Below are 25,144 nucleotides of genomic sequence, written 5' to 3'. Positions count from 1 at the left end.
GCCTTTGATTCTGTGACCCCTGCTCAAGGCAATAAGGTGCCATCAAAAGCATGGAATTAGATCTGTGTTTTAGAAAGACGATTCTGCTGACAATGTGTAGATGAATTATGGTGAGGGAAATCCAAAACGAAATGTTGGAGGACAAGGTAATATTCCAGAATACGAAGAATGAAATGACGAATACAGTAGATGAAAAGGAAATGTTTCCAAGGAATTATCAGGACTTGGTGCCATATTGGTATATCCTGTGTGGGAAAGAAGGACATTGTGAATTATGCTTGTGAGCCATTGGATAGTAGTGATGCCCTTAATTGAAAGTGAAATTGGGAGGAACTTGATATAGCTTTGATGAAGAAAGGAGTCCAAGGAAACACTGAGGACCTGAAGGACCAAACTTATGGAACCTAAAGAAGATTTAGCTATAGATGTTAATAAGCAGTTGAGTCCATCACTCTGGAGCAGATTGGCAGATTGTCTACGGGTGAATTTCAGAGAGTTTGTAAAGCCTGAAAAAACAAATATAAATATAAAATTTAGTATACGTGTTACCTAGTTGTCTTTTTTCTTCTTCTTCCTGGTGTTGATGTCTTTCATTAGACTCTAAGGGGCCTCTGGTAACTCTCTAGCAAAGGTTGGCTGGAGTTAAAGATTTGGGACTCATCCTGAAAATGGTTGAAATTATACTCTGGAATGTGTGTATGGTAAGAAGAGAAGAGAAGAGGGCTAAGAAAAGTAATTGGAGAAATAAACACAAATATTTTGGGGAGACAGAAACAGGAAAGTTTCAGAAAAGAAAGCTAAGCCTTCAGAGGAGTCAAGTAGATTAAGGCCTGAAACAAGGCCATTAAATTTGGTGACTGGTAATTTAAGCAGGTCTGGAAGCCAGGCTTCAGTGGGACTTAAAAAAAAAAAAAGAAAGATTAGAAAGTGAGGGCAGCATGAGTGAGCTATTTTTATGGGTTGTCTGAGTCTGAGGATTAGGATGAAAGATTGGATTTTAAGGAAATTTGAGGGAATTATTCAGGATGATAAGAGACTTGAATATGTTGGAAATTGAAAAGGAGACACCAGAGGAATAAGGTAATTAAAGATGTTATAATAAGGGCAAAAGTTATGAATGTGTGACTATTCAGAGCATGTTTAAATTCCTTACTTCTCCCCACCCCAGGCCCCATGCCCTCATCTCCACCCTAGCCTTATCAGCCACATTGCGGGAATTGTTGGAGAGGAGAACCAGATAAGAGACTGAAGGGTAGGGAAAAAGAAAAAGAAAGGATAGAAATTTACTGGAGAGAGCGTAGGGTAAGTTTGAAGGAAAAAGAAAAAGGCCCTCACCATAGGCAATTTATGATGGGGAATTGAAAGTCTGGAGGTAGAGAGAAAGAGGTATCAAAGCAGCAAGTGAGAAAGTGGTAGAACAAGAGGAACAGTGGAAAGTGGATTTAAAGAGTGGAACTGTGTATTTTATTTTATTTATTTATTTATTTGGCCGCACCATGCATCATGCGGGATCTTAGTTCTCCGACCAGGGATCAAACCCGTGTCCCCTGCAATGGAAGCACGGAGTCTTAACCACTGGACCACCAGGGAAGTCCCTCGATTTTTAAACAGGACTTCCTTTCACGATTTTTGAGAACTGAAAGTAAAGATCTGGATTCCTTTTCACTCCCATCGTTTGCTAGAGTGTGTTTCTTTGAGTATCATGCCATATTTAGACTGGACTTCTTGGGGCTGCAATATTTATTTGGATTACACAAAAAATGAGGAGGTTACTAACAGTACAGCTCTGAGTAGGACCAGAATTTTCTCTTCCAGAAGGTACTTTGTACATTCAAGGCCCCAAATCCCAGCACAGTATAGCAGTAGTGTTTAGGCTGACAGGATGGACAATTATGAAGCCAGTGGTAGAAAGGAGATACAAGTGGTGAAAAGAAAATTTACATGTTCTTTACTTCTCATTCTAAAAGCCAGGAGAGTTGAAGGGCAAGAAAGATGGTGGAATGATTGTCTTCTATGGATTACTACCTCCGGCCCCTTCCACCCTAAGCTTGGGGAAAGAGAACGAAGATTGGAAATGGGGAGGTGGGTTGGGAGATGGGAACAGAACATCTACGAGTGAAGCAAAGCTAAGAATGAGGAGAAAAGTAGGAAAAATACCATTTGGCCAACTGTTCTTTCCTCTTTTCTTTCCCTGGAAACCAATCACATTGACACTCCTGTCCAACCCAAACTATTTTAGAAAGCGATAAGGAAAGAAGAAAAGGAAAGGGAAAAGAGAAGATAAAACCTGAAGGGTTAAAACGCTTATTTAACTTCTCCTTCCATTTTCTTCTTCATTTTTACTTGGCACCATTCATGCCAACCTCAACCTGGAGCCTCCATCCACCAAGATTCTATTTGACTTGTGCCTATGTCTGCTCCTTAATGCCATACTGCTCTACTTCAAGATCCTAGAGGTAGCACCAGTGGCTTGAGAAATGCCATCTTCCTCTGGCTGTCTCATAGGAAGTGTTCTATAATCTAGGACTAAGATTGCAACAGGCAAGACATGCTCCTGATACCTGGAACTTAAAGTACAGAATTCCTGTTCCCTTATTCACATTGTTTCTGCCCTAGATTCTTTCTGATTCAGACAATACCTAGTATAATATAAGTGGGAGAGGGATAATCAAGAGAAGAGGGTGTTGCTTATATTTCAAAGGCCTCAGTTAGTTTTCTAACCATTTAGTAAAACACTTTGTTTGACCTCATTACTTTTTGATATTTACTTAAAATTCAGCATTAGCGAAGTACCACTGTGAATTGTTTTATTTTTCCCTTTGTAATTTAACAACGACTGTTTTTAGTTGTATGAGGCTTTAGGGGCTACATGCAAGTACCTATTTTTCATTACATTTTAATTTATACAAACACTACAGAAAATAGGAAGATATTATCTCAATAAATGGTAGCTATAAAAATTTGCGGGTTAAAACTCCACCATAGAAAAACATCTTTGAGGTTACTTTAAACAAAAGGTATAATCCCACACAATTGTGTATATTCACTAAGTTTTTGGACAGATAATTTCAAAATTTCCAACTGAATTAATACTTGTAGATTCATAGTTTGGTCTCAAATCACCCTAAATACCTGAAAAGCTTACTAGCTTAATGGAATGAGTTTACATAAAAAAAAGTGGATCATAATTTTTTTGTCCTGGCATAAAATCTTTTTATAACCTACCAGAAAAGTTAAAAAGCCATGTTCATAAAATATTTGCTATCATTTGCCTGTGTGTTTCTAATTATTTCCATATCTTGGAACCAGTTTGTCTCCTGCAATCACATAAAATAAACAGCAAAACATGGTTTTTATTTGTTCAGATTTGAGCTGTAGACATTGCTTCTCAGTAATATTAAATAAGTTATTTAATTCGCTTCTGTTTAAATATTGATAAAGTTTATTATTTGTACTCCAGATTCTTCCACAACCTAGAATAATTTAGATAATTAATAGAATTTTCGATACATTTTAGAATAATTTAAATTAATATTTAATTCACAGTTCTGTTTGATATCATAAAAAGTAATGATAAATATGAGTATTTTGGCAACCCGTAATTCTTTAATAGCATTCTCTTATGGAGATAAAATGTTTAAATATTAATTAATTTAGTACTATCAGAACTGCATAGTTATTAGGTATTTCCAAATTTGGAAGAATTTTCATTACACAGGAACTGGGTAATGAAAACAGAAAACTAAAAGTCCTCCTCTAGTCCTTATAGGGGACAGATCAAATGAAATTTTCTAATAATCTGGAGATGTTTCATAATTGAACACTTAGTAGTCATTTCCAAAATAACAAATATAAGGCTTCATTATGAACTAGGATTTTCAAGTACATCCACGTCTGTCTCTATACCAAATAGGTTTTCATTACTCAAGTAGCATATGGTAGTAAATGAACCAGAAAGGAACATGTTGCATTATTTTTCTGCATTAAGTGCCGACATTATCTTTTTCACACTGTGTGTGTGGTTTTATGTAATGAGAATCCTTTTAGAGACAGTTTGGAGGTACACGCTCTATTCTAGCTGATACCTTTTTGAAGGAGCCCATTTTCAAAGTAACATACAGTGTGTGAATTATGCTCAATCTAATTATCATGCAGTACTTTGGGAATTTACTCCTAAATGGCTGCTATTAACATAAACAAGTCAATTTACATGTCACAGTGAGGTTCAGGTTAAAAGAAAATATATAATGGATTTCTGTATATTTGTGATCTATTTTAACTATGCTTTTATTTAAAAAAAAAAAAGAAGATAAATAGATGTACTGATTTTTCTCCATATAAACTTTGCTCTTATAATAGCCATGTGAATAGTTCGTGGTAGTTTTCACCATCAGTCACATATATTTTTTGAGTGCCTACTATGTGTAAACATTGTTCTGGGCAAAGGCCTTCAAAGCAGATAGGTCTCTGCTCTGGCAACAACTACTCTGAACTAATTTTGCCTCAAATCTTTGCAATAACAACTTCAGAAATTTAGAGGAAAAAACACTACCATCAAAGGGCAGGGACGCTTGGCAAACAAAGCGGGTATTTTTCCGTTTTGAAATGAGACCATGTAATACAGAAGAAAACTTAAGTGTAATGCAAGTTAAATGTTTTTAATACATTCAAATTAAAAACATTGAAATTGGTTAAAATGTGTCATTAAACTGATGAAGTCAGCAAGAAGATAGGCACTATGTAGTTAAAGGAGAAAAAAATTTACAACATGGATATAGAATCATTAACCCAAATTTTCCTCAATCTTTTAAAATTAGGATGATTCACCAAGCTCAGGGAAGAAGGCCAGAAGGAGTTATAAACATACTTTTCAGAGAGGTAAATAAGTATCATGAAAAAAAAGTTAGATTCATCTTGATGAGTGAGTCAATTTGAGCATTAAAGATATATGGTTATTCAGTTGTAATGTCTTTTTCCTGGCATTGCACCAGAGCATAGGCTATATTTTCAGGGAATTTAAGTTCTATGGAAGGAGGACATTTGACAAAGAAACATTTCCAGATAAGAGAGTCGCAGGATCTCCTTTTCTGGAGGTATGTAGGGAAAAGCATTTTGGTTTTGGCTGTGTCTACAAAGCAGCCACATAAACTGAAAAATAAAACCTCATTCAAGCAAAAATTAGGGGTTCCTCATCTAATTCCAAATAACTGCAGTGGTTATTTTCTCTAGTTTTATCATTATTACATAGACATGTCTCTTGTTCTATCAAAAAGCCCAAGAATGGTTTTGGTTGGTGGCTTTCAAAATCAGAGAACCTTTATATGCACAAAAGCTGAAGCTGATTATGACATAAACTTTTAATTATAATCTAAGGGAAAAAAATAAAAGCCAATGTATGTTGGTTGGAAGACCATGAGTTATTATCAGGGGGTATGACATCTAATTCATTCATCCATTCAATCATTCATTCTTTCAACAAATACTCATCGTGCATTTACTAAGGTAGGTGGGCAACAAGCAAACTTCTTCAAGAAGTCTAACTTACATTCTAGGGCAACAAAATGGAGAGCAAAATAAAGATATTCTCTGCTTCAGGGACTCGGGGTTTGATCATTACAATAATAGCAAGAGGAGGAGAAGGAGGAAGATGAGGCAGAGAAGGAAAAAGGGAAGGAAAAATTAATCTTCGCATATATAGTAAGGCTGAGAACAGCGCTTGTTACAATGAAAAACCTCTTCTTTTCTAGTTTATTGTTGCCTCTGAGTCATCTCAACCAAATATTTTATATTTTCCAACTATAGTGGTTACATTTTGCTTAATTTTCAGCACATTATTTTAATGGCACAACTTTGAATTTTGTTTTGGAACAAAAGCACTGCTACAGGATTAAGCTGCAAGTGTAGTTTTAAGATAGAAGGAGAGTGAACTCGATTTGGAAACAACTTTTCCGGCAACGGTACTTTTTTTAAATTATGAATTATCCAAGAATAGAGTCCAAATTCACTTTTGAAATTATCCCCTAGAATTCTAGCCTCCTTGAGATTTTCAGGATCTCCTTTGTAAAGATCCAAAATGACGACCAAACACTTTTTACATCTATTCATACCTTTATTACTTAAAAAAAAAAAAAAAAAAAAAAAAAAAAAACCTTTTAAACTTGACTGATTTATTTCAAACACTCGTACAACTGAACTAAGAGGGCGGGGTAGGGGGGAAGGGAGTGTTTCTCCAGTACCCTTAAAAAGAATGTAGTGCTATTGTGTTCATAGTTTAATCTGCTGGGATTCCATAACCGAGGAAAGATGGGTGTCAGATCTCCACGCATAATCTTCAGTACATCCGGACCTGAGAAACGGAGGTGGAGAAAACGAAAACAAGATAAAACTGAAGCAAGCTTGCCTTTAACTTTATAAGAATGTGAATCAAATAGTGTAGGGGAAAAAAAAAGCCGTCATCAGTTTCAGGATTGGGGCTGAGACACCGACTCTACCTGGATTCCCTGTTTCTGCTCTGTGCAGATACAGCTAATGCACCACTGAAATGGGAGGCGGGTGGACGGGAAAGCCAGAGAAACTTTTCTTTTTTTTCTCCTCCATCAGATTGAAGTTAGAACAGGAGCCATACTTCAACAAAAAAAATAGAGAAACAAATGGGGACAGAACACCCACAAGTGCAATGGAAGCCCTTCACCCAGTCCTGGTAGAATGTTCTGGATGTGATACCCTTATAGTTATCTCAGAGCAAGTTAAGTGTCGCCTTCAAGATTAAATATTCTTTTATAGGGAAAAGATACGGCAACCAATACCCCTCACTTCATCCTGCTTGATTAAATGGAGACTAACGATTCAAAGTAAATCATTTTTAGGGATTTAGACGCCAAGTTAAATAAGTAAGTTTTTCATTAGCATAATAAAAACACATGAAAATGCTGTTGTTACTGTACCCAATTTGAAGAAAACACTTAAATAGGAGAGACAATATATCAAAAACTGAAAGTTCCTACAAAATCAAATTAAGAAGTAACTGAATTACTTTTTGCAAAGTATCCATACCAAAAGGCTCTCACTAAATATAAATTTTAAGAGAATATTTTTAAATATTTTTAGATGTATTTTCATTGCAACTCTGAACTTTTTCTCTGATGACCCTTTAGATCTTAATACAATCCATGTCCTTATTTTCGTCACCTGAGTCTCCTTTTTAAGTCAAACATTGGTTTCAGATTCTAAAAGTGCTGCTTTAATGTTCATAAATAGGGTAACACACTATCTGAAATAGAGATGGGCAGTTCTGTTTCTAGACTGTGGAGATTTGGCTTGTTTCTTTTTCTGTTTGTGTATGAGCTACCTGGCTTATCAGTTACTGGATAAAACTGGCTTTTCAATTACTTGTATTAATACATTTCAATTTATTTTAATCTCATTTCACGTTTTATTCCATCATCCAATCAAACATTTTCTAACTACTTTCTGAATTTGTTACCAAACTTTGATACCAAACATCATTTCCAAACTTTGCTTTTCCTTTTCACTTTACCATATACACAGTGTGAAGGTGCTGTGGTCTTAATTCCATCCTTCTCTCTTGATTTCAGACCATACCTTTAAAGTGTCCTTATTACTTGCTTTTTGTTTCTTTTCCACTTGTTGCTGTTGCTTTCCTGGGTTTGGTCTTAGTTTTTGTTTTTTGATGCTTGTTAACACTGCCTCACTTCGCTGGTTCAAAAAGAACTATTATTTGCTCTCTGAGTTTTCTGTTTCTCTTGGTGACTATCAGCTTCTGTTTCCTATTTTGGGGCAGAAAGGAAAAAGCCTGTGAATGATGGGCTCTGATTTCAAGACTAGCCCTTTAAAGCAACTTTCTAAAGTGCCAACCATTTAATTCAGAATCACTCAGGAATCTTTCAAGGAATGCAGATTCCTTGGCTCTCACCTTTTCCTTCCTGGCATAAGATGGGTTTTTTTTTTTCTTCTAAGAAAACAAAGGTTATTCTTAGATAACAGCTCCCAGGTTATTTCCTTTCTATAATCTATTTCTTTCTCTTTTAGCAGTCACTGAACTTTAGAAATCTCTGAGGATTTTTTTTTGGGGGGGTTACGTAAATGAATCCATTTATTACAGGCCAGCAGTGTTTCCCATGGTGAGCTTCTGATCTTTCCATTCCTTCTGTGTTCTGATGATGGACTTTTCTGTGACTGCAGAAGTGGTATTGTAGGGTCAGTACCACCGGCTACCATTTTCATGCAAGAACCACAGTGCCAGACACCCACAGCTAGCTCTCCCTCTTGGTTTTGTGACAGAAGGAGCAAGTGTACTTGGTGTGCTGGCTCATTTCAATTTTCTTCACCATTTTCCTGAGGGAGACACCATAACAGGTCCTGTCTTTACAGACAATTGCAACCTTCTTGGTGCATTTAGCCTTGTAACCACAAATTAGGTCCAAGATCAGAGATCTCTGAGGTTTTATCAGTGCCGTTGTTGATGTTGTTATTTTAATGAATAAAAACCATATGATCATCTCAATAGATACAGAAAAAGCGCTTTTGACAAAATTCAACATCATTTATGATCAAAACTCTCCAGAAAGTGGGCATAGAGGGAACCTACCTCAACATAATAAAGGTCATATATGACAAACCTACAGCTAACATCATACTTAACAGTGAAAAGCTGAAGGCATTTCCTCTAAGATCGGGACAAGACAAGGATGGTGACTCTCGCTACTTTTATTCAACATAGTTTTGGAAGTCCCGGCCACAGCAATCAGAGAAGAAAAAGAAATAAAAGAAATGCAAACTGGAAAAGAAGAAGTAAAAATGTCACTCTTTCCAGATGACATGACACTGTACATAGAAAATACTGAAGATGCCACCAGAAAACTACTAGAACTCATCAATGAATTCAGTAAAGTTCAGAATACAAAATTAATATACAGAAATCTGTTGCACTTCTGTACACTGATGAACTATCAGAAACTATCAGAAAGAGAAATTAAGGAAACAATCCCATTTACCATATCACATCAAAAAGAATAAAATACCTAGGGATAAACCTACCTAAAGAGGTGAAAGACCTGTACTCAGAAAACTATAGGACACTGATGAAAGAAATTAAAGGCAACAAAAACAGATGGAAAAATATGCCATGTTCTTGGAGTGGAAGAATCAATACTGTGTAAATGACCATACTACCCAAAACAATCTACAGATTCCATGCAATCCCTATCAAAATACCAATGGCATTTTTCACAGAACTAGAACAAGTAATTTTTAAATTTGTATGGAAACACAAAAGACCCCAAATAGAAATAATAATCTTGAGAAGGAAGAACAGAGCTGGAGGAATCACACCCTCTGACTTTAAATTTCTTAAAAGACCTGTAGGACTTTTGTTTGTATTTTTTATCCTCCTATAAGTTTTATTCTTTTCATTTTAAATTTATTTTTCTCCTTTATCAGGATTCTTCATTCTCATTTTCCTCCTAGCAAAGCAATCATTCAAATGTATTTAACATATATTCTTTTGTTTTTATATGTTCTTGAAAATGTGTCTTGCTATTTTGTGTGCACAAATTTCTAATTTACATAAATGTAATGTGTAACAAATTCTTGTTACTTTTTTACTCAGCATTATATTTTAAAGGTCCACGCATGTTTCTGGGTGTTCATCTGTGTGGTTCATTATCTCTGAATGTCACCTAGTATAGCATGTGACCCAACACCCTGGGTCTGTCTGCTCTTCTAGTGATGGTCACCCAGATTGCCTCCAACTCTGCTACCATAAATAACACTAGCATTAACATAATTTTACAAATCCCCTTTCAGCCTTGTCTGGGAATTTCTCTAGGATGTATACCCAGGACTGGAATGCTGAGTGGTTGGTAAGTATATCCTCAATTTGGCTAGATGCACCAGGTCACTTTCCAGAATGGCTACACCAACCCAGTGTGCCTACAGCACAAAAGTCCTGTTATATATACGCATCTCTGCAACAGTTGGCTTTATCCAGTTTTCTAATTTTGTATTTTGGTGGTAGAAACTCCAAAAAAAGTTTATAAAGAAAAGAGGAATATAACTAATCAACAGCTCTTACTGATTAGGACAAATGTTTCACATTGTAATAGATGCTGAAACTTTAAAGCAAATAATACATCTGCATTCAAAGAATATGCAATGTAATGGAAAAGAGGGACAGAAGACATGTGGAAAACCTTTGACAGCAGAATGAATAGAATGTGGAGAAGCGTAAATGGAGGTCATGTAGCCAGCGAGACTAGCAGAATCAGGGAAAGTTTTCTGCAGAAACTGACCCTGAAATTTGAAGGGGTGAATACATTTGACTGAAGAATGGTCCACCTCTGCTCGGGAAAGTTTATCCTCCTCGACTGAAAGTACATTGTCAGTAATCACACCCATAGAACTACATCAACCCTGGACATCAAAGTCTCAGACCCCCTTGCATTTTAAAAGATGGGTAGCACTATGCTGGACATTCAGCCAAGAGAATAGCACATACAAAGGCAGTGGGAAGAGGATACACAAAAATTACAAAGATCAGCATGGACACTAGGCTAAGAATGTACTACCTGCTTTAAGTGCATGTTCTCATTGAATCCCAGCAGTCTGGGATATTGGTGTTGGTAATCTTTTTTTCTTCACATTTTTTTTTAAATTAGTGCCTTACAATTTTCAAAAGTTTCACATACATGATTTCATATAATCTCATAATAACCCTTTTCCCCCCACCCCTGTATTGCACCTCCCCCTTCCCTCTCCCCACTGGTAACCACTAGTTTGTTCTCTATATCTGCGAGTCTGCATCTTTTTTTTTATATTCACTAGTTTGTTGTGTTTTTTGGAGTCCACATATAAGTGATAGCATACAGTATTTGTCTTTCTCTGACTTATTTCACTTGCTGTAATGCCCTCTGTGTCCATCCATGTTGCTGCAAATGGCAAATTTTCATTCTTTTTATGGCTGAGTAATATTCCATTGTATACATATACCACATCTTCTTTATCCATTCATCTGTTGATGGATATTTAGGTTGCTTCCATGTCTTGGCTATTGTAAATAGTGCTGCTATGAACATTGGGATGCATGTATCTTTGTTTTTTTCAGATATATGCCTAAGACTGGAATTGCTGGGTCACATGGTAGTTCTAGTTTTAGTTTTTTGAGAACCCTCTATACTGTTTTCCACAGTGGTTGCACCAATTTACATTCCCACCAACAATGTACAAGGCTTCCCTTTTCTTCATATCCTCACCAACATTTCTTATTTGTGTTCTTTTTGATGATAGCCATTCTGACAAATATGAAGTCTCCTGGCAGCCAACCAGACCAGGGGCCAATCAGCCTACCAGACTGCCCACATAGTTAGCCTGCCACAACAGAAGGACTCACGCAGCCCTCCTAGGGGAAATCCCTGGAGTATATAGCTTGGGTGATGAGAGGGAAGTGCACTGCAGGGACACATAGGACTTCTACAGAGGGCACTTCTCCAAGTTCGAGAAGTGTAACTAACCTACTACATATATAAAAATACCAATAGCGAAGAATGAACTAATGCCATTTGCAGCAACATGGATGGACCTAGAGATTGTCATACTGAGTGAAGTAAGTCAGACAGAGAAAGACAAATATCATATGATATCACTTATACGTGGACTCTAAAAAAATGGTACAAATGAACTTATTTACAAAACAGAAATAGAGTCACAGATGTAGAAAACAAACTTATGGTTACCAAGGGGGAAGGGGTGGAGGCATAAATTGGGATATTGGGATTGACATATTCACACTACTGTATATAAAATAGATAACTAATAAGGATCTACTGCATAGCACAGGGAACTGTTCTCAATACTCTGTAATGACCTATATGGGAAAAGAATCTAAAAAAGAGTGGATATATGTATAAGTATAACAGATTCACTTTGCTGTACAGCAGAAATTAACACAAAATTGTAAATCAACAATATTCCAATAAAAATTTAAAAAAATAAAATCTATGTTGTAAAAAAATAAATAAATAAAAATTTTAAATTCTTCCTGTTTAAAAAAAAAAATACCAATAGCAACTTAGACAAAATGAGGCAGCAGAGGAACGTGTTCCAGATGAAGGAACAAGATAAAACCCTAGAAGAAGAACTAAGCAAAGCAGAGATAGGCAATCTACCTGAGAGAGTGGTCATCATTTTTTACATTAAGGAAACAAAGCCTCAGAAAAGTGTATTTCCCAACACCATACAGCTAGTAAGTATTTGGCACAACCAGAATTTTAACAAATGTTTGACCTCAAAGTTAATGCTTGTTTGTTGTTGTTGTTGTTTTGTTTCCCTGGTCAAAAAGGTCATATAAATATAGAAAAGGTAAGAATTGATATGACTTGCCTATGGAACAAATGAATTCTATTTTAGTGAATTAGAAGCCAATTAATAAGGACCAAGGGCAGTCTGGCTTATGTTTGATGATAATTTTCAACTACACTGTAAATTCTAGACACAGGTTTCTTTAAAATATTGACATGTGCCAATGGAATTTTAGAGCATACTTGGATGTCTGGAAAAGGAGACTCTATGTAATATACTAGTAAATGCTTCTAATGGGAAACTGGCTTACATTAATAGCCATCAAGGCCACATCCCCTGTAAGGCCTCTGAGCAGTAGAGATGATAGATAGACCCATAACCTATAAAGGTGATATCATATAATATAACCTCTAATTACAATTAAACATTAATTAAATATTTTTCCAATTTTGTCCATTTCCTTGCAAAGAATTTTATAGATTAGCCTCCTTCTGTTTTCATAGTCCAGCTCTTAAGATTAGTAAGTAATTGCTGTTAGTCTTGTTTAAACTTGTTTAAATACAAAGTTCACAGTGAGATATTATTTTTGTAGATATTATGCTTCAAATCAGATATCCTCTCAAAAGAAGGTATCATGAAAATTGAATCTGCCAGATCATCAACATGCATTGCAGAGACATCTAATATTAAAAAATAACACTAAAGGAAATCCTGTGCTTTCCACATGACATATTCTGCATTCATAAGCATGTAAAGGACAAGCTTCTTTTTTTGTGACTAATACAGTATTTCTTAAAAGCATGCATTTTTATATTCTTTATTGTTAATCAGAGAGCATACTGCTATTATACCATTAACTCACAAGAGATTTCTGACTATATTTTTATATTGATGACACAATATCCAGCACTAAGCCAGTTGAAAAAAACAGGCACCCTCTTATGTTAAAGTAAATTGGAATGATTTGGATCAAAGGCAGAGATATTTAGATTGAGGAACTAAATCCTCCCTTGAGACAATCTATAAAGGTTCTCTTCTAAACCTAGATATTGAAGCTAAAATTAAGCAGTTCTTTTACCTTAAATAGAATGTGCTCAAGCTGACATAAAGTTGCAGAGAAGACTCCTGTCTGTATCCCTCACAGTTTGAAAATTCTAATGATCTGAACTTCGAGATGGAACAGATCCTTCAATGTTTGTCTTCAAATGACCTGTGACTACTTGAGGCTAAGTGGGTACGAAGCTAACCTGAGACCAGAGATTCTAGGAATTTCCTGACAATATCCCTATTCAAAAATTTGGTCTCTGCCATGGCCAAGTGAGAAGAGTTTTAAACCAAAATTCTTCTAATCCGTTATTAAAACTGTTATAAAATTTCTTATTTGTCATTGCTATATCAGGACTTCACCAACTGAAGATGGCCAGAAACTAAATTCAAAATAATTTAAACCAACACAATATTGTAAGTCAACTATGCTTCAATTAAAAAAAAAAAAAATGAAGTTAAAAAAACATTTTAAACCAGTTTCCCAACCTTTACTGTATCAGAGTTACCTGGAGGGCCTGTTAAACCTTTGGGCCTATCCCCAAATGTTCTGATTCAGAAATGAGCATTTCTAACAAGTTCTCAGATGAAGTTAATGCTGCGGCTCCAGGGATCACTAACTTGAACAAGTAAATAAAAAACAAAAAAAGCTCATGTGATTTTTAAGTCCAGTGGTCCAGGAGTCCTATTGCTGCTTCAGGTCTGGGTGGCCCAAAGGGAGGAACTTAAATACTGTAATGAGAGCTCTAACTCTCCAATTATTAGTCAGATTCACTCTGTGTAAGCATTAAGTGGTCACTGGCACACCCATAATCATGGTATACAAGATAAGCAAATTCATCGCAAAGAGACAGTCTTACCCAATTCTCTGTAAGGAAAGTTCTGGGGAAGGCTCTGTTTGGTCTTAGCTTATTCACATGCCTATTTCTGGGGGGAAAAAAATGACTGAGCCTAGGGTGATGGTGAATTGTGATTGTGCCGGTCTAGGCCATGTGCATGGCCATGTGTCCTGAAGAAGTTCCTTCAATAGGCTTGGTCATTTCAATCCTCTTTCTTTTAGAGTGATTTGTGTCCATAAAATTCCTCAGCCCTGCATGCGAGTATGCTTTGGCATGGCAGCTCCTTGGCAGGATTATGCCTGCAAACATCCCTATCCAGTTTGGAAAGATAGTCTTGACCCTAGCCCTGGGACCTACATGTAAGTATAGAGTTTAAATTACCTTAATGACAATTTTTTAATCTTTAGTAATGTTCTAATTATGACAGTAGCACATTTTAAACAGTCTCTGACAGTGTTAGAAAAGAAAGAATTCAAACAATATGAAAACTGGTGATGCAGATGAACACAGACTAGTAGTTCAGCAGTTCGACTGATTTCTCTCCTAAGCATAAGGTAAACTCGTTCACATTCAGAGGCTCTTTAAATGACATGATTTAATGTGACTAAAAGATGTACAGATGGCACTACACTGCCTCTACTGGGAGGAGAGGTCAGACAGCAATTGGCTCTAACACAACCCATACTAATGTATAGCTACAGGCTGCCACATCAGGGTCCATCCTTCCAAGAGCCTGTTAGGTGAAATAATCAAGCACTGTGACAGTACTCCCCAGATGCAGGAAAACATGGTGACGTTAATGCTACCCTAAGTAATGTCAGACACTCACAGAATGACTATTCAGGAGCAAGATTTTAAAAATTGATTACCTATTTATTTGCCTAATAAGAAACCAAATAGTATAGAATATAAAAAAGAATATATATATATAAAACGGAATCACTTTGCTGTACAGCAGAAATTAACACAACATTGTAAATCAACTCTACTTCAACTAAAAAATAAATAATTTTTTAATTTAAAAAAGAAACCAAATACTATAAATATTAGGTGAGAAATCTAATTTGAATCCAACATCGTATCGATCATTGAATTTTTTCATAGGAGCACTGAAGGATGACATTTAAAATCACAGCAGCATTGGTATTTATACTTTTAATACATATTATCAAATGTAATTTGTATACTACATACTTTAAATAATAAGAATGAGAGAATTAAACCAATCAAACAACACAAAATTCCATTGATATAGATAAAGGATAGTTGGTACTACCTTGATATTCTAAACTCAAACTTGGCCTCATAAACTAATGAGTGCCTTATGGAAAATGACAATTGAAACACTGTGGCTTTCAAAATATTAAAGACCAGAAAAAGGTCATTGTCAAGAAGAAAAAGTTACTGATCATTTATTTCATGAAAGAATCTGTACAAAATACAGGTGTGCAAGGACCAAAGAGACACATTCATTAGACAGAATATGACTACATATAATTCCATCTATAAGAAATATTAAATTTGGTGATATGATTTGTGATGGAAGTAGCCCAACCTACAGTTGCATCTGAAAAGCAAAATGTAAAATACTTACATTTTCCAGTTTAGAAGCAATGCCTCTTCCAACTAACAGGAGATAAGGGGCATGTTCTCCTACCTCCTCATTATTGAAGAGAGAAAAATGGACAATGAAAGGCAAAACGAGACCTGGAAAGGACAAGTGACTACTGAGAATCGCCAAAGAAACTAGCAGCGGAATTAGAACAAGAATACAGGTCTTGTCTACCAGATCTGTTCTCATTCTACCATAACGTTCTTCTATGTCTCAGCCATCTGCTTGTGGGCTAACTTAAAACAATTAATTACAGTACTTGGGATTACTAAGTACTGTGATCATTTACTTCCAGCTCCCAGTCAACAAGCTGTGATGTATTTTCAGTTCCATTTTGCACATAAGGTAATTGGGATCAGGTGATATGTCAAATACTAAACATCTGGTTGGTTTTGAAAGAAAGACCGTAAGTCAGATCTCCTTTTTCTGCTGCAGTATGTTGTCTTTCAAAATAACTATGCCCTTAACTGGGCTTAAACCACCAACATAGCAATTAAAAACAAAACATATAAATAATTGTAAAGAGATTTTGGTTAAAGCTCACATTACAGGAGATGTTCAACTTCACACTCTCTTAGAGCCACTCCCCTCATTCTTTTAAATTCTGTGGGTTACTGTGATATTGCTAAATAAATTGTTCAATCTCTCATTTCTTAATTCATTAGCAATAAAATATATTTTCAACTTCCTGGTACTGAAAATGGGAATGTAAGTCACATTCTTTTGTTTCTCTTTAGCCCATTCTCCAGGCAGTTTAAAAATTATTAGTTAAATGCTTCCATCATTCCCATTGTAACTGTAAATAATATATTTAAACCTCTAGTACTTGTTCCAGCAATTATAGATGGTATGACTCCAGTGGTGTCTCTGCTATATTAAGATGATGTTAATACACTTACTCTTTTCTTCCTGTCTCCTCTTTAGCCCCTTCATCATAGCTATAATTACCCCTTGCATCTCTGTGCTTCAGTGAGATAGGCCATCATTGACTGTATTGTTTTTATCTAGTTTTGATATCAAAATATGCTAATCTGATAAAAGTTAGTTGGAAAGTCTCTCCTCCTTTTCTCTTCTCTGGAAGAGTATATGCAAGATTGAAATTATTTGTTCCTTGAATATTTGGTAGAATTCAACTATAAAATTATCTGGGTTTATTGCTTTTTTGTAAAAAAATCTGATTTCTTTTATTGAAAATCCTGTTCTGGTTTACATGCTCAACTGAAGGTGAATATCCAGACCTCACACACAACTGGTTCTTCTGGAACAGCTTTTCCTGGGGAGACTTCACAGTAGCTAACCTGAGTTTCCACCATTGTTCTATGTAGTCTGGAGCAGTATATAGGATCTTGCAAGGCTATACATCAAATTTTCATACGAGAAACCCCGGTCCCTAGGCTTCGAAGTTTTTAAGTTGCATGATTAGGGAAGAACTAGCCTCCTTGGTGAAAACACAGAAGAGTCTATAACAGCAAAAAGATATGGTAACTTCTTCAACATTCATGATCTGGAAGAGATGTGATCAAGAGCTGGCATTCAAGCCCTGAAATTACAGCAGTGTGATCAAGCGGAACCTTTGTGCCCTGTACTTTATGACTACCTTAGCTTTTAAAGATTGGGGAGCACCAACTTTTTCCCTGGTCGGAATCGCAAAACTTGTGATTCAGCTACATGATATGATGAACCAGCATCCCCATCTACTCTGTCAGCATTCTTCCAGAACTGATTATATTAAGCACAAGACCCTGACCAGTTTTCATGGAATTTTTCTTGAGACCAGACTCCTTTTCTGGGAAAGCCAGGCTGTAGGAAATGAGTCTTGGACAAGTTGACCCTTACCTCTTAGGTTTTCTGTTTTTTCTTAAATCATTTTTTCTAAATAGCTTTTTAAAAGATATTTATTTCATTGAGTTTATCAAATTTCTTAGGACAAAATTCTCATACTATTCACATTACTTTTTAAATTTCTCCTTTTAAGAAAATTAATTTGCCAATTATTTATTTTATGGTTTTCAAAGAAGCAGATTTTTAACTTTGTTTTTCTATTACTGTAGCTTGTTTTTATATTCACTGATTTCATTTACCTAACAAATGTTGACTGAGTTCCAACTATTGGCTAAGCATTCTTCTAGGTACTGGGAAAAAATAGGTTAAAAATCCCTCATGTGATCAAATATGCCATTCTAATATAAATGACACAAACATGTAAGGTATATTCTGTGTTAAATGGGATATATTCAATGGAGAAAAATATATCAGAGTAGAGGAGTTAAGAAGAATGAGAACAGAGGTGTAATTTTGTAAAAGGGAGTCGAGAAAGGCCTCACAGAGAAGATCACATTGGGGAAAGACCTGAATAAGAGCAGGAAATGAACCATGTTTCTCTCAGAAAAGCATTGTATGCGGAAGTGTCAGCATGCTCCTGGTGTGAGAGCAATGCTTGGTGTTTTTGAGGTTCATCAGAATCCTTGTGTGACTGGTGTGGAGGAAGCAAAAGAGAAAGAAGGGAATGAGAGGGAGATGTTTGCCCTTACTTCATTATTCCTTTTCTTCTACTTTCTTTGGATTTAGTTTGATGATACTTTTTTCTAATTTCTTGAGTTGAATACTTTGCACAATAATTTTTAGGTTTTCGTCTTTACTGATATAAGTATTTGGGACTACACATTTTCCTCAAAATACATGACTTTTGCTGCATTAGTTGCATTTTATATTTTATGCTTATTATTTTGTTACAATAATAGTCCAATGTCATTCTGACAGGTGTGAGGTGATATCTCATTGTGGTTTTGATTTGAATTTCTCTGATGATTAACAATGTTGAGCATCTTTTCATGGGACTGTTGGCCATCTATATGTCTTCTTTTGCAAGATTTTTATTCAGGTCTTCTGCCTGTTTTTAATCAAGTTGTTTGTTTTTTGAAACTGAGTTGTATGAGCTGTTTATATATTTTGGGTATTAACCCCTTTTGGGACATACCATTTGCAAATATTTTCTCCCATTCAGATGGCTGTCTTTTCATTTTGTCAATGGTATCTTTTAATGTGCAAAAGTTTTCAAGCTTAATTAGGGCCCATTTGATTATTTTTGCTTTTGTTTTCTTTGTCTGAGGAGACAGATCCAAAAAAATATTGCTAAGACTTAAGTCAGAGAGTGTTCTGCCTATGTTTTCTTTTAAGAGTTTTATAGTTTTTGGTCTTTAATCCACTTTTAGTCTCTTTTTATATATAAAGTGAGAAGATGTTCTAATTTCATTCTTTTACATGTAGCTGTCCAGTTTTCCCAGCACCGCTTACTGAGCACACCGTCTTTTCCTCATTTTATATTTTGCCTCTTCTGTCATAGCTTAATAGACCATATGTGCATGGGTTTATTTCTGGGCTCTCTATACTGTTCCATTGATCTCTGCATCTGTTTTTGTGCCAGTACTATACTGGTTTTCTTTTTTTAACTTTTTGTTTTATATTGGAGTATAGTTGATTAACAATGCTATATTAGTTTCAGGTGTACAGTAAAGTGATTCCATTATACATATACCTGTATCTATTCTTTTTCAAATTCTTTTCCCATTTAGGTTGTTACATAATATTGAGCAGAGTTTCCTGTGCTGTACAGTAGGTCCTTCTTGGTTAACCATTTTAAATATAGCAGTGTGTACATGTCAATCCCAAAGTACCATACTGTTTTGATTACTGTAGCTTTGTAGTATAGTCTGAAGTCAGGGAGCCTGATTGGCTCTTATTTTTGAAATTAAGCTTCCATGAATTTAAACTTGCTGCCATTGCATGATTGCTATTTCAATCTCTAGGGCTGACTGGGAGTTCATGGAGACTAGAGCATCATCTTAATCACCTTGTTTCCAGAGTAAAATAAGATACCTAATGTATAGTAGATCCTCAAAATAGTTATTTGTTGGGTGAGTAGAGTTTATTATTGCCACCATTGTTCTATTTATTAATTTTCTAGATTGCATTCTTTTTTCTCTTGGTTATTTGTCTTTCTATTGTTGGTTTATTATTTGCTTCCCTGTCAGGAAAAACAAAACCACCTTATAAAAAGGTTTTGTGACTACTTAGAAATCAGATTTTTAGGTGTTTCTTTGTAAGTTTCTTCTATTTGTAGTATCTAACTGGACTGGGAATTCAGTTCTGCTTTATAAAAATGAGAAGATTTGTTTTTTTTTTTTTTATGTTGTGCTTTTAAGAGAATAAGAGGAGAAGTAAACCCCAAAAACACAGAAGGCTAAAGACTGATTTTCAGAAAACCCTTACAAATGAACATATTTTTAAAGAACTGGGATATTTAATATGAAATTTATATGTTTACAATGCTGCGTTGCTGATCCTGTCCATTTCCCCAAGTACCGTTAAACTTGGCTAACACCAAAAAGTCTTTTGTGAGAAGTTTACCTATGACAGCAGGTAAGCAAAATGAGTTCCATCTCTAGGACAATATGATGGAAGCGGGGCAGCTTGAACAGCGTACCAAAATGACTCATAAGTTGACCTACTTTGAAAGAGGCAAAAATCTCAAATAGGACATTCCTTCTTGCACTGGACTTTCCACTGAACATTAAATAAAGATTGAATCCAATCTTTCTTATATTTTAAAAGGCAGTTGACAGTTGAGCATTAGTTAGCTGTAGAAAAGAATGAAGAAGTTTCTATGATTGTTTAAATGCAGTTGAGTAGTAGAGAAGTAAGTTAGTAGGTTTGCAACAAAACAAAACAAGACAACTAAAATATATACTTGGAAGATACTTGTTTGTATTAACCTTTTTGGAAACTACTAAAATTAACATTAAGAAAGATTCGGTTTATACTACACAGAAAGGAAAAAACAAATTTGGAACTAAAAACTGTTTCATGCATTTAACTTATCTTTACACTTAAAAGTTTACATGTTATTTTTTAGGTTATATATGAATAAGACAGATGCTACTTTTGAGCTCTGGGTGTTCAAAGAAAATGGCTGGTAATCTACTTAGCTGAGGACAATAAGTTTTACCTTATGCTCAGAAAAATATCAGGAAGACATTTTTACCATTTTACCCAAACAGCAGGATAAACTTCAAACTAATCTTTCTCTTTTAGCAAAACCACATATAAAAGTGAATGAATATAAAATCTTAATATAATTCCCTAGATTTGAAGAGCATCTTTCTTCCAAGAGCTTAAAGCAATTTGCTTTATGTTCTTATTCAATCTAGAAACCCTTCTGTGATGAAGATATGCATTACATGATAGACAAATATGTATTTTTGCCCTCATTCTATGAATAGGAGAATTAATACTTGCTAGATTAAGACTGATTGGCTCAAGATTACAAAACTAAATCCAGATCTCCTGATTTCCCGGCCAGATCTCTTTCCAAAGACTTTATTTACACTTTAAGCAATGCAGAAATCCCCTTTTCTCCCACTTGATTTCAGTGGATGACCTTGACTGCTTGTCAGGCAGATACCATGCTGTCTTCTAAAAACTAGATTCTTTCTGCCTTCCATATTTCCATCCATGTGGAATGCCCTTTCTCCCTTTGATGTATTCAAATCCTTCCTTCAGGTCCCACCTCATCTAAAAATTATCCTCTGACTAAAGAGGCTCAACTTCTGTTGGTTCAACCAAAAAAATGACTACATTTAACCAATGTGTTTAACCAACCATAACCATGATTCTGGTATGGTAACAATATCAGCATATTTCAGAAGAAAGTACACCATTAGGTTGTCTTCTTTGAGGACAGGGACCATGTCTTAGTCATTTCTGTTTATTCAGTCCCTACATAGGGCCAGAAATACAGTAGACAATGAGTGTAAATGCTTGCTGAGAGAAGGTTGTTGTATAGACAGTGTTGATATATTGTCCTTTCTGAATATTTATGGAATAGTTGAAATATAGACCAACAACTATTATTATACACTTATGTTAATATGTTTAAATCACAGAGCACAATATCAATTCAGTTGATGGTAAATAAAGCTGGCAACTACCTCACAACCACTGCTGGCTCCCTGCCCATCCTGCAATGTCTTTGATGTCTGTCAACTACGTTATGATGGTTAAAGGTGTGAAGAGTCTTTTTAGTTGTGCCCTCATCCCATCACACCACTTCTTAGTCTCTAGCTCCATTCCCTGGGGTTATGCCCCTTTCCACTCTTTTGGTTATTCTCCACCAGCTGCTTGTATATTACCAAGTCCTCACTGGATTTGGAGCAGGGATACAAGAGTGGAGGCATGTGGTGGTAGATTGTAAGACGGCAGTTGAGGTATCTACTTCCTCTTTCTGGCCATGATCATTTTTTCCTCCCTTTTCCAATATCTTCAACTCTTCTGAACTGTCAGACAGGAATTAGAGTTTTCCAGGTGGTTATGGGTTTTCTGTTTTACTGTACCATTTGACCTGTGGCTCTCTAGGTACCTAACAAGAAATCAGACACATAGTAGATGCTTGGTAAATACTAATTAATTCATCAGATCCCTGGAAAGGGAGTTCAACAGAGGCACTTCTGAAATACCAGAAGGAAGAGCCAAGGTGACTGATGTTAATAAGAATTACTATTCATCCCTCAAATCAGCAATAGAATTGCTACTTCCAAAATCAATTCTTAACCAACATAAACCCAATCTAGCAAACCATATTTCTATTTAGTTCAATTGCTGTCTATTCTACTCCTCTTAGAAGCATAAAATATGCTTTTTAGTAGGAATCACAGAACCATAAACTACCTACTTTTCCAGCGTCTTGGCTAACTGGAATAGGAAAACGGAAACGGTATTGCCATTAAAACTGAAGTTATGTAAGAGATACTGAGATCATCAAAAGCACTGGGATTCATTTATCTATGAATAATTAAGAATCAAGTTTAAAAAGTGTGTTTTAAAAGATGGCAGATCCCCAATAGCCTAGAGACTTCAGCACTTGCATTTTTAAAATTATGTTCATCAGCTTTAATACAAAAGGCAAAGCTTTCAAACTGAGAACTCATTGATTCTCTTACTCTTCCTTTTCACTGTTCATTAAAAAAAATAAGTGTGGGAATCTCTCACCCATTTTTATGAACATTCTTTAACATTCATTGAACAATTCATGTATATGCTAAGCCTTGTTAGGGAGATAGCATCGGTTTTGCATTTTCCACGGTCTTGAAAAGGCACCTTCTGAGACGTTTGCTACTGTAATCCATAAATGGGTCATGATTGTACCCTTTGTTTCACCTTAAGCCAAAAGCAGCTCAAGTTAAATGCCAAGCTTCCCTGAGTTACAAATTTAGAATCTCTCCCAGATGCTTGCTCACAGGGTACATTAGCCCACTGCCCGGGTTGATTAGCACGCTCTCTCCAAGTAGTATATTGACTACCATATGCACTTATCATTTATCATACTTATATTCATTTTATTCTTATCCCAATAATGACAGCTTTCATGTAAAATGAAAGGAGAAAATACGATTAATATGTTCTCAGTACACCTTTCACATCATGCACAAGCACACGGGCTTCTGAATCAAACACGTGTCTTCTCTGAATTTGGATTTTAGTCTCATTATTATTATGACTCTCATTCAAAAATAATCTGAAGATAACCATTTGTTGTGTCTTCAGAAATGGTCAAGCAATAAAGCTGGCAGTGGGGTAGGGACAGCAAGGAAAGGGGATAGAGGTTTCTGATTTGAGTTGTCAGTGAGGGGAAAAGCAGTGACAATGGAAAATTAAGCCAGTCATCTGGCCTAAGACAATGCTTGTTTTCAAGCTTAAACATTGGAGAATATATCGGAGGTATGTATTCAGCTATGGGGTCAAGTAATTTTGAAAGTCTGTTTTGGTGTGGATAGCCAAGAGCCTTAACAAGTTTGAATGAAATCCAACAAGGGCAAACTCTTTTAAGTATGTATTCTATTGGCTCAGAAATGACAGAGCGGATGGCAGCTGGTAATGCAACTCCCCTCTCAGGAAATCTAAAATTAGAACCCTTCCTTACCGTTCTTCACCTGGAGCTGCAAAGACACTTTTTCATGTCCTGTCAATTTAATGACATTTTTCCTTCTTGCTATTGGGCATACGATGGTTAAATAGAAAACAATTTTTGAGCAGCTGCTGCAAGTAGGGTGGGAAGGATGAGAAGATGTTTACTGGTGTTACTCAAGGAATGTCATGGTGTTTATAGTTAACAGTCCACAAAGGATGCCTTTCCAACTGGAACTTGCTCAGGAGGGATCCTTTCTGTGGAAGGTTGTGGAACAAATCTCTCACTCTGGTCCGGGATGGCACAGAATGCTCAGGTTAGACACAGAGCTGCTGAGCCTCTTATTTCCCTATAGAAATAAGATGACAAAGATTGCTACTTAAAATTAACTTGAGGCCACTGCATTCTTCATGATTTGAGAATAGCAAATAGCAACACAAACCGTGAAGCAAGGACATGACCAGTCAAAACACACAGAACACAGTCAAGAATGGTGTAGGAGGAATGTCAGCAATGCCGGAAAACAGAGGAGCTAGCTAGAAATCCACCAAAGGGCTCTCTCCAGTTCTTAGAGAGGAATACGAAAAATTGGTATAAGAAGCCCAAAGTATTACTTTTATAATTGTATATATTTATGCTTAATTTAATTCACAGTATAGTGAATCAAATTCTCCTTCCAGAGTGTGTAGTCAGACATGCCAAAACTTTCTTTGGTTGTGTTCCTAATGGCCTCCATTTACAGCAGGGTTTCTTAACCATAGCACGATTGATATTTTGGACGAGAAAATTCTTTCTGTGGGTGGAATGCCCTGTACATTGTAGGACGTTTAGCAGCATCCTAGACCTCTACCCACTTTATGTCAGCACTAATCCCATGGGAGTGACAATAAAAACATCTCTAGACATTGCCAAATGTCCTGGGGAGGGAGGGATGCAGAGACTAGATTGCTCCCTTTGAGAACCACTGACTTAGAGGGCTATATAAGCCTTATCTTATACTAAAGTCAAGATTCTAGCCGACAGATTTGAAAATTGTCTAGTAGAAATATGGATGGAATCTTGGCAAGGTTTATTTCTGACTATACATGCTTCATGTAAAAGGCAGGGATTGATTTCAGCTGGAAGAAACATTTGTGCTAAGGAAGTTCTTTTTGCCTTCATGGAAAGACTAACCTACAAAATGTAAGGAGTTAAGGAACTGACTCAAGGATTTCCAGATGTCTTCGGAGCTTGGCTCAAAGCAAACATTCCATCACTTATTTTAGGAAGGGATGAGTTTTTTTTTAGTTTGTTTTTGGCTTTTTTTTTTTTTTTTTTTTTTTTTGGCCTCTCCATTTGCTGCCAGTTCAGTACAAAGCCAATTGAAATAAACCA

General features: G+C 35.9%; 1 protein-coding gene and 1 pseudogene across 2 annotated transcripts in view; both read right to left on the bottom strand.

The window, feature by feature from the left end:
* The window catches only part of LOC309609897 (uncharacterized protein), a 465,108-nt gene that overhangs the window by 40,260 nt on the left and 399,704 nt on the right, over positions 1-25,144 (bottom strand). The gene's annotated exons all lie outside the window — the stretch shown is intronic.
* Positions 22-12,237, bottom strand: LOC309609899 (large ribosomal subunit protein eL43 pseudogene; annotated as a pseudogene). The gene is made up of 2 exons (XR_014249712.1): positions 6,492-12,237; positions 22-6,346 (listed from the first exon to the last, which is right to left on the bottom strand). The product of XR_014249712.1 is annotated as a large ribosomal subunit protein eL43 pseudogene (transcript).

Source organism: Balaenoptera borealis, assembly GCF_965194805.1.
Source record: "Balaenoptera borealis genome assembly, chromosome: 13".
Lineage (NCBI taxonomy): Eukaryota > Metazoa > Chordata > Mammalia > Artiodactyla > Balaenopteridae > Balaenoptera > Balaenoptera borealis.
Note: the sequence above shows the minus strand (reverse complement) of the source record. Positions and strands in the feature narration are given on the sequence as shown.